Source organism: Cupressus sempervirens, chromosome 10 (genome assembly GCF_028749045.1).
Source record: "Cupressus sempervirens isolate cs-2001-9-10 chromosome 10, ASM2874904v1, whole genome shotgun sequence".
NCBI classification, from domain to species: Eukaryota; Viridiplantae; Streptophyta; class Pinopsida; order Cupressales; family Cupressaceae; genus Cupressus; species Cupressus sempervirens.
In genome coordinates, this window is record NC_143127.1 from 754,523,613 (window position 1) to 754,529,612 (window position 6,000).

Below are 6,000 nucleotides of genomic sequence, written 5' to 3' on the forward strand. Positions count from 1 at the left end.
TACCTTGACCAAAAACTCTAAAATACCTAATTTTGTGTAATTAGCAACTTTTGCTCGTATCTTGCACAAAGTGGCTTCGACATACATATCTTGCTCATATCTCTCTCCTTGTTCATCATGGGATCAGACTATCTACTCTATTAGCTCTGAGTGGATGGGTAAACCCTAGTCCCAATCTCATCTCATCCCATCAACCACTCAAACATTCCTGGGCATGCTGAACCAAATTGACCCAAAGAGTCACTAAATGCCATTAGGCAATGATCTTTGAAGGGTCATACCCCAGAACTCATGTGAGGTATGGATGCAATTATGGGTGCTACAAGATTGTATTGTCAATGCCTATAATAACCTCTCTCACTTTTTGGAGAATGAATTCCATTTTGATTTTGTGGCCCCATCTCGGGAGATGATGAAACTTGTAGTGTTGGCCAATACAAAGTTGCCAACTAGTGAATCTCTCTAACCGTTCGTTGTGGGATCGACCTGTCTATTCTATTAGCTCTAAGTTTTTGGGTAAACCCTAGTCCCAATATCATCCCATCCTATTGATAACTCAAATTTTCTTGAGCATGCCAAATTGAATTGACCCTAAGAGTCATTAAATTCTATAGAGCAACGATCTTTGATGGGTCATATCTCGGAGCTCGTGCGAGGTATAGATGCAATTTTGGGTGCTATAAGATTGTGTTTCCAAAACCTAGAATAACCTCTCTCTCTTTTTGGAGATTTGATTCCTTTTTTATTTGGCAGCCCCATCTTGAGTGATGCTGAAACTTGTAGTGTTGGCTAGTAAAAAGTCATCAACTGGTGAATCTCTCTAACTATCCATCATGGGGTCAAACTATCTATTCTGTTAGGTCCAGGTTGCTGGGTAAATCCTATTCACAAGATCATCCCATCCCATTGGCTGTTGAAATATTTTCAGGCATGCCGAACCAAATTGACCCTAAGAGTCATTAAATGCCATAGGGTAGTGATCTTTGATGAGGCATATCTTAGAGCTCATACAAGGTATGGATTCAATTCTAAGTGCTATAGGATCATGTTTCTAACACCTACAATAACCTCTCCCTCTTTTTGGAGATTGGATTCCACTTTGATTTTGTGGTGCCCTCTTGGGTGATGCTAAAACTTATAGTGTTGGCTAGTACAAAGTCACCAACTGGTGAATCTCTCTAAACATTCATTGTGGGATCAAACTATTTATTCTATTGACTTTGGGTGGCTGGGTAAACCCTTGTTCTGACCTCATCCCATCCTATTCATTTCTTGAACATTTTTGGGCATGGTAAACTGAATTGACTTTAAGAGTCACTAAATGCCATAGGGTAGTGATCTTTGATGGGGCATATCTCAGAGCTTGTGCAAGGTATGGATACAATTCCACATCTAAAGGATTGTGTCGGAGACACCTAAAATAACCTCTCTCTCTTTTTGGAGATTGGATTCTTTTTTATTTTTTAGCCCCATCTTGGGTGATGCAGAAACTTGTAGTGTTAGCTAGTACAAAGTCATCAACTGGTGAATCTCTCTAACCATTCATAATGGGATCAAACTATTTATTCTATTAGCTTTAGGTGGTTGGGTAAACCCTAGTTCTAAGCTTGTCCTATCTTGTTGACCACTCAAATGTTCTAGGCCACATTGAACCAAATTGACCCTAAGAGTCACTAAATGCCATAAGACAACAACCTTTGACAGGGCATATCTCAGAGCTCGTGCAAGGTATGGATATGATTTTGGGTGCTATAGGATCATGTTTCTGACACCTACAATAACCACTCTCTCTTTTATGAGATTGGATTCCACTTTTATTTTTTGGTCCCATCTCAGGTAATGCTAAAACTTGTAGTGTTGGCCAGTACAAAGTCACCAACTGGTGAATATCTCTAACTGTTCATCATGGGATCAAACTATCTATTGTGTTAGCTTTGGATGGCTAGGTAAACCCTAGTTCCAAGATCATCCTGTCCCATTGAGAAATTGAACATTCTTGGGCATGCTAAACTAAATTGACCCTAAGAGTCACTAAATACCATAGGGAAATGATCTTTGATGGGGCATATCTTGGAGCTCGTACAAGGTATGGATGCAATTCTGGGTGCTACAAGATCATGTTGTCAATACCTAAAATAACCTCTCTCTCTTTTTGGATATTTGATTCTATTTTTATTTTGCAGCCCCATCTTGGGTGATACTAAAACTTGTAGTGTTGGCTAGTACAAAGTTACCAACTGGTGAATCTCTCTAACCATTTGTCATGGGATTGAACTGTCTATTCTGTTAGCTCTGGGGGGTTAGGTAAACCCTAGTTCCAAGCTCGTCCCATCTTGTTGACCACTTGAACATTATCAGGTATGGCAAAACAAATTGACCTTAAGAGTCACTAAATGCCCTAGGGCAATGATATTTGGCGATGCATATATCAGAGCTCATGCCAGGTTTGAATGTAATTCTAGGTGCTATAGGATCATGTTGCCAAAACCTACAATAACCTCTCTCACTTTTTGGAGATTGGATTCCATTTTGATTTTGTCGTCCCATCTCGAGTGATGCTAAAACTTGTAGTGTTGACCAGTATAAAGTCATAAACTAGTGAATCTCTCAAACCATTCATCGTGGGATCAAACTGTCTATTCTGTTAGCTCTAGGTGGCTAGGTAAACCCTGGTTCCAATCTCATCCCATCTTGTTGAGCTCTCCAACATTCTCAGACACATCAAACCTAATTGACCCTAAGAGTCATTAAATGTCATAGGGCAATGATATTTGATGGGACATATCTCAAAGCTCATGAGAGGTATGGATGCAATTCTAAGTGCTATAGGATCGTGTTGTCAACACCTACAATAACCTCTCTCTCTTTTTGGAGATTGGATTCCATCTTGATTTTGCAACCCCATCTCAGGTGATGTTTAAACTTGTAGTGTTTTCTATTACAAATTCACCAACATGAACTAACTTAATACAAGGTAAAACTTCAACATTTAATGTAGTTTCCTCTTTGGCTCCTCTCACAGAGATTGTGTTTAAAATTATTCTAAGTTGTCTGATTGATACCGCTTTTGCTCAAGTGTTTCACAAATAGTGTTACATTTCCATTTCCTTTTTATATTACTATAGATAAGAAGCCCAACATCATGATTATTTTAGCATGCAAGAAGCTATGGATTCAACATAGATTTTGTGTGTAGCATTACTTTATTGAGGGCTTGACATGAAAGGCCACTTGGAAATATTTGTCCCTATCCAAATTTTCAATAAGCCCTCCTCATGAGCAACAAGGTTTGAAGGGTCCTCCTCCACAACATCATTGTACAAAATTTGACCCACTTTGTACAAAATTTGACCCACTTGTACAAAAGGACGCAAGGTTGAGTCAGAAAATAATAACATTGTTCTTCAGATGATTCGATGATAGGTTTCTTTTCATCACCCCAAACTACTGCTGCTGAATCAAACTTTCATTGTAGATGTACAACGGCTATATGTATATAGAATCAGAGAGTTCTCCGCACCTAACAACCTAAACAATAGATGAATGGCAACCATAGATTTGCACAAATGATCCCACTGCTGTTTATAAACAAAACACAGAGATGAATATAGTACTCTCCAAATTCTATTCCTCAATGGTGGAAGCCGCAAAGTTCAGAATGTTGGAGATTTTCGAAAGATGACATCCTTTGCATGTATAAACGAAAAACTAGAACCTTCCTTATTCCTTTGAATATCAACGGGATGTGTGATAGAAACAGAGAGAAAAGCAGAAAAACAATAGAAGTTTTTCAGAAAAATGACCCTTCCAAAGCTGAACTTTCTAATCTCCTGCAATTATCGATTTTTTTTCAATGAAAAGATAAAAAAACGGTTTTGAATCCAGTCCACTGAAACTTGCACAAAAAATCATTACATTTCTCTCCAAGTTTTTCGATGATTCTCTTACATAGCCGACTGGCTTTATTTAAAACTGATTCTCTTTTCCTAATTAAAGGATGTGCAATGTTTTTTTTTTTCTTCTATCCAAGAAAAGGATAAGAATTCAAAACATTCTTTTCCTACTAATATTAGATAGTCGTTTCCTAAATCAGGGATATTCCAAAAAAAACTGCCTACTACCTATTATTGGATTCTGACAATCATTATCTACAAATTAAAACTATTCTAATTTAAAAAACCTACACCTGGTCCTAGGTGGCTATATCTGGAGAGCTCATCGAACTGCTACTCTAGGTATGCCACCACATGTAGGACATTTATTGAAAACATTAAATTTAAAATACACACACAAAACATAAACATTTCTTATTCTATTTTCCGTTCTGCTACTGCAGCATACTCCCCTGTAGAAAGAATCTCAAGTCCACTTGAGATGAGGTGTTGTAGTGATAAACCATTCTTTTTGCTTTGTTCCTCATCCATCAGAATATCTTTTGTTGTAGGGATGTTCTTCCATATTACTGGATACTGAATATATTGCCATTCCTCTTGACATTTCACTACACTATGTGATTTTAGGGCTTCATCATTTGCCTCCAATATTTCTTTCATATGAGTACTTTCCAGCATTGTACTCTTCTCTGTTTTCAAAGGACACATTATTGTTCCAACCATAACTTTATCACACTGAAATCCCATAGGACTTTCCTCTTTATTCTTCTCATCAACATTTACTTGCTGCCCTCCTTCTTTCTGCATTTTATCTTCTCTCAACTTAGCTTCATTCTCTTCACGTTTCCTTCTCAAACTTTTTATTTCCTCTTCTATCTTGTTTACCTCTTCTCTTTGTTTTCTCATTTCTTTTTCCTCTCTTTTCTTCTTTTCTATCAATTTCACCTTTAAGTTTGAAGACTCCATCTCTGAAATTTCTTCCTTAGTCTGATTTTGAGCATCCTTCTGTAATTTATCTTTGAGTACAGGAACCAGTGTAAATAGTGGATACGTCTTCCCTTTTTCCTCTTTCAAGAATTCTTTCTTACCTATCATCATATTCTTCTTGACTTGGCTCAACTAAAGGTATCAGTTCAATGACCTTTCCATTCTTAGTAATGGTATTTGTATTCTTCACTCCATCATGATGTGCCTTGAGATCATATTGCCAGGGTCTGCCGAAAAGTAAATGGCATGCATTCATATTAACAATATCAAACAATAATTTGTCCTTATAGGCTCCAATCTGAAATTCCACCCAAGCTTGCTCTTCCACTATAGTATGCTGCCCTTTATTTAACAAAGATATTCTGTAAGTATACAGGTGTTGTATTCTTGGTAGCTTCAACTTTTCCACCATTACAAGAGATACAAATTTTTTTGTTGAACCAGAGTCTAATAGTACCTTACAAACTTTTCCTCCAGATTTACAGGTAGTTCTGAAAATGGACTTCCTTTATGGTGGTTCTTCTCTGACAGGCCTTTTCAACAGTGTTCTTCTCATCATAAGTGCTTCCCCTTTTTCCGGATAACCATGATTGTTTGAATCTTCTGGTAAATTCACTTCTTGTGCCAGATGTATTCTTCTTTCGCCATGAGTACTAGAGCTTTCTTTTGCTGGACATTTGTGTGCCATATGACCTTCCTGATTATAGTTGTAACATCTTATTGGTCCATTCGTCCTTCCTGGTGATCTTCCTCTAAAATTTGGCCTTCTACCTATGAAACTTTCTTTGAAATTATCAAAATTATTAACTTCATTATGCATTTCTGTTTGTGGTTGAAAATTTGGACTCCTTCCTGTAAATGTACCTCTTCCTCTGAATGGTTGTCTTCCTCTGCCTCTGTTATTATTTTCTTGTCTCCTTTTGATTTTCTCTTCCACCTTCAAAGCCAGCTGATAGCATTTAGCGACGGTGTTTGGACTCAGCAACTGCAACTCTTCTTGTATGTTCATCCTCAAACCATTTAGGTATCTTGCTACCTTGATACTCTTAGGTTCTGCAAATTTTGACCTTAGACTTAACTTCTGAAACTCTTCTGTATAAGTACAGATATCCATATCCCT